The following is a 5,433-nucleotide window of genomic DNA, read 5'->3' on the forward strand; positions in this document are numbered from 1 at the left end:
TTCATGGAATGTTTTATTTTGCTGACAATGTCCTAAGTGAGAGTAAGGTGTTAACTGCACACTAAGCTGTGTGGTCTGTCTTGAGCAAAGTTTGTTTGTTTGTTGTTTAACGCCGCACTCAGCAATATTCCAGCTATATGGTGGTGGTCTGTAAATAATCAAGTCTGGGCCAGACAATCCAGTGACTGACATCATGAGCATCGTTCCACGCAAATGGGATACAATGACATGCATCAACCAAGTAAGTGAGTCTGACCACCCGATCCCGTTAGTCGCCTTTTACGATAAGTAAAGTTGCCTTTTATGGCAAGCATGGGTTGCTGAAGACCTATTCTACCCCTTGAGCTAAGTACATGTCTGGTAGTGGAACACTGTTTTAATTAAGTGGAAATTAAACATGTACTTTTTGAACCCTGTTGAATATTACTACCACAGACAATTGATACTGTTTATTAAAATAACATCTACCACAGACATTTGACACTGTTAATTAAAATAACATCTACCACAGACATTTGATACTGTTAATTAACATGACATCTACCACAGACATTTGATACTGTTGATTAACATAACATCTAACACGGACATTTGATACTGTTAATTAACATAACATCTAACACAGACATTTGATACTGTTGATTAACATAACATCTACCATGGACATTTGATACTGTTAATTAACATGACATCTACCATGGACATTTGATACTGTTAATTAACATAACATCTAACACAGACATTTGATACTGTTAATTAACATAACATCTAACACAGACATTTGATACTGTTGATTAACATAACATCTAACAGACATTTGATACTGTTAATTAACATGACATCTAACACAGACATTTGATACTGTTAATTAACATGCCATCTAACACAGACATTTGATACTGTTAATTAACATAACATCAAACACAGACACAATCTCTGTTGATCACAGTTGTGTGACGGCGGATTTCTAGAGCTTCTGAAAGTTTTCTTTTGGTGAAGTCCTGATTTGTCTGATATGCATTCACTGTTCACCGCACTCACGACTGATCTATCCATTTGGCACTCTCGGTATCAAAAGCAGAATCTCTCGATTTATGAATTCGGCACTCCCTGGACTAGCTGGAATTCAGATTTGGCGTTCCGGCCCTTAACCAGTTCTATACCATAACCTTTTCTGTAAATGTGATGAACAGCAGCTAAATACATCCTGCTGAGCATTCCTCATTCCTTCCATGGTTAGAATATTGCAGTATGCTAGAGTTTGTTTCCGTGAGAAGAGAGGCCTTCGGGTAACCTGTTGGTTAAAGCGCTACCACACTCACTCGCTCACTCCTTGAGAAGATATACTACTGAAAACAAGTTTGAACACTTGGAAGGATGTGTGTTGCAATATCCACCAGCCATGACAGATTAACTATAGTCGAATGAAAAGATCGGGCTTTCTTTAACTTCTTTTGAGTAGTATAGATGCTTTCCCCAAACAAAGTCCATCGTGGTTGTCATGGAAACAAATTACAATTGGTGCCCTGCATGATAATCTCTGTGTTGTTTGGCCCAAGTGTTCGGCTTAAGCTGAAAAGACAATTCGAAAACAAGGTAAAATTCACTTTTTTCTTTTGACAATTTAGGACCTGCTAGAAAAGAAGAACAAAACCTATTTCATAAGGAAAAAAGTCAATATGTGAGATTATACAGACTAAAAGTTAATGATAGCACAAGATGTCATTGTTGACCTAATGTTAAACTGTAACCTTCAGGATATGGTTTTAGACATAAAAGACACCTTCACTGCAACAGCCTTATTAAATAATTATCTCAGAAGTGATCTATTAATACAAAAGTTTGGACACTCATTTCATGAAAAAATGGAGCTTCCTGGTTAGAATAGATCGCCAGGAAAATTTGCTGGTTGTGAGACGCGACCAAATGGATTGGATGGCCAGGCTCGGTGACCTGGTTGGCAGCCTGGACTGGCCCAGACTCGATTATTGTTGGAATATTGCCAAGCAAGGTCTTTGACAGCAGCAGTAGCAAAATTCGTACAATAGACTCACTTCAGTAACAACTTCTCTGGTTTGATATTATGAAAGTGTACAGATATGGGGAGTGTATGCACATAATTCCATTACAATCACAGGTTTCTGGCACGCCAGGCCATATAGTTTTAGGTTCCCCAATACCCATAAATTGGCAAGACTATTTTCCAACAACAGCAGGAAACACAATTTATGTAATTTTATCTCTATAATCATGAATGAGTTTTAAGAACCCTTCATCCTGATGTTAATTTAAACATGCATTGTATGTATGCACTGAGATTGTTCTATGTATATTTATCAAATGTTAATTATATATTGTACTCTTGTACCCCCGTGGGTGGTTTGGAGTGAATAAATAAATCTAAATCTGAATCTGCACCGCGAACAGCGGCACCTTACATGACGGGACACTGATGGTCACTGAATATTATCATGAAGCTAATGTGTATATCCCCTCTTTTCTAAGATTGGTTAACATTTGATCAAGTTGCATTCTCAATCGCTACAGTGATCGACAGTTGAGATCAAAATCGATTCATTGAGGTATGAATCGAAAAACCGATGTGCAAACTGTATGAATCCGCCGAGCGTATAAGGATTCCCGGACATTCCGCTTCGGTGGGCGTGGCTTAATTTTTTACATTCATTGGGAAATGAATGCAATAACACGTGACCAATTCAGCTAATCAGAATGCAGGAATTTCAATGAACACAAGGAAAATTTATCTATTCATTCTTCATATCTGGAAGAAAGTGAAACCTCAAAAAATAAGATTATAGCTGCTTCGTGGAGCACCAGTGGCAACTCACATTAGTGCATGTTTACAAAACACAGTATGATGATATATAGAGATTACTACACGAGTGTCTGTCAGATACCATTGATCTTACAACGAGTTGTAAGATCAATGGTATCTGACAGGCGCGAGTGCAGTAATCTGTTTCGTACGAACCATAAAATCGCAACTTTTCAGCATCGAACCTACGAATTTTGTCTATTCTCATGATTGCAGTAGCGCATTAATACATAACACCAATGTCATAAGTGACGTCATCCTATGTGCTGCTTACTACTCATAAATAATGTCACCCAACACAAAAAGGTTTCCGTCCTATCTGTGGATTATCAAGGCGATGATGAAAATGCAAACTAGACAAAAACCAAGAACACTCTGGATGCCAAGTTGAAAGTTTACACCTCAAAGAAATAACCAAATATGTAAAACAATGTTTACTTCCGTATGACATCACTACCGGTGACCAACTTTTACAAAATGGCGTGTTCACTGACAACAGTACGCGGGATTTCCAGAGGAGGTTTTCGTTGATTGAGGGATCGTATATACATAAATGTGTCACGTAGGTAATCAGAAACATTCTGACAATCTGCGTACTGTTATTTGTTTACCATGTTTTCAAATGTAACAAAGAGAATTTGTCAGAAATGCAGATAACTACCGTCATCGTTGTGCGTGATTTAGCGTCAGTCATGGCGTCACACAGGACGGAAACTTTTACGGATTCTGTTGAATTTACCACATCGTTGTAATGTATATATGTGTAATTCCATAATTAGTGAAACGACACTCTTCCCATGAATATTCTCAAACGCGTGATCGAGCCAATGTATGCAACAATTAGACGAAAGTACCTCTAAAAATGCTACACATCATACCCAATTTATTTTGCATGATTTCATCTAGATAATTTGCATTGGTGACAAAGACCATTTATCCATTGTTTCGAAAATTTATGAGGAATTCTGGGATGCATGTATAGCAACTGAGTTTGAAATATAGCTGATCGCATAGGCGTCTCTCATAACCGGCATTTTGTAAACACAATCCAATATGGCGGAACGTACACTTCGGCGTTCGTGTATGCGTATTTTCCAAAATATTCTAAACGATTCTTGGCTTATCAGCCACGTTTCAGAATTATCATTAGTAAATTGATACCCGTGATCGCTAATATGCTATTTTTCTACTTTGATTATTCGAGTAAATATCCGATATTTATATTTCTAAATACACAGTAAATATTTATATAACGCCGTGAATTGTGATTTGGCGAGATTTACAATGTACTTTCAGTCACTTTCAGTAATTTGAATTGCCTGAAATGATAGTAAATGATAAACAGAAGGGGGAATTCAAAACGGTGAAGTGTATTAGTCTGCGTGATATATTTTGAATTTTATTCGATTTCGAAGTGAGGGTTGAAGAGGAGGGACATATGTTTCGATGTGGCATCCAGGGGGTTTACACTCTGAAAAAACGATAATGTTGACATAACAACAGATAATGTAACTGATAATAATAACAAACAAAATCGCAGACGAGGACGAGTTTGTTTATTTTTATTATTAATTGCACGGCCCTGTTCACTCTCCTACCCAGAGTTCCATGCGACCGGCAGCCAGCTAGCATAGTACCTCTGCCACAGGCCAGCGCCATGTGACGATTCGTCACATCTTTCACACTCCATTCAAGATATTGCATATGCTTTTCATCCGTTTCATGTTTGACAAGTCTACACATTTTCATAAACAAATGTCAAAGAATGGTTAACTTTCATTGAAAAAGTATGCAAATACGTAAAAATCTACTTGTATTTGCGTAGTTATCCTATGTTTACATTGGTTGTACGGCTCAACGTGCTGTCATCGAAGCCCAACGGAGAGCTAGCGACACGGTCACTTTGAAGCATAAATATATATTGTCATGCAACTCACTGTCGCAGTTGTAGTAGCATATCTACATAGTTATGCAAAACAATATGTAAAACAATATTAGTCCGTTCTACACTGATTTCTGAAAAAGCGCGTTTGTTTACAAACAAGAGAAAAGTCCGCTCACGTGATATGCAAATTAGCCTGTGGCAGTGGTTTTATGCTGAGTCACCACTGCGACGGAGTGTGGGCCCTGTTGTTCAATACAGACTTAGGTGAACATTCGACTGAAGCACGAGCAACTTATGAATGACTTACACTCATCAGGAAAGTAGTCCGTCATCATCTGACCCCAGGTCATCACCATGGAGTAGCCAATCACGGGCCTGGAATTCGATCTCACACATATGTTTGATACCAGTTATCTCAAATGGGTTTCTCACCCACAGGTGTGTAAGAAATAGTGAATCTCACCGAGTGTCTTTTGATATCAAATATATCAACACGAATTGATAAAAGTGGAAAAACACCTAGGCTTGCCGAGGAGTTTTTCCACTTTAATCAACGAGTGTTGATATCTTTGGTATCAAAAGACACAAGGGTGAGATTCTATTTATCATCCATCATTCTTCCAACTTTTTCAGTTTGTAGACAGTAATAAGCAGTTTCTTAGTGTAGTAGCGGTAGTTGTCGGGGTGGTAAACACAACAAACGGCTACAGGG

This window comes from Haliotis cracherodii, unplaced genomic scaffold (assembly GCF_022045235.1).
Source record: "Haliotis cracherodii isolate W230 unplaced genomic scaffold, xgHalCrac1.p SCAF_8, whole genome shotgun sequence".
In the NCBI taxonomy this organism is placed as follows: Eukaryota; Metazoa; Mollusca; class Gastropoda; order Lepetellida; family Haliotidae; genus Haliotis; species Haliotis cracherodii.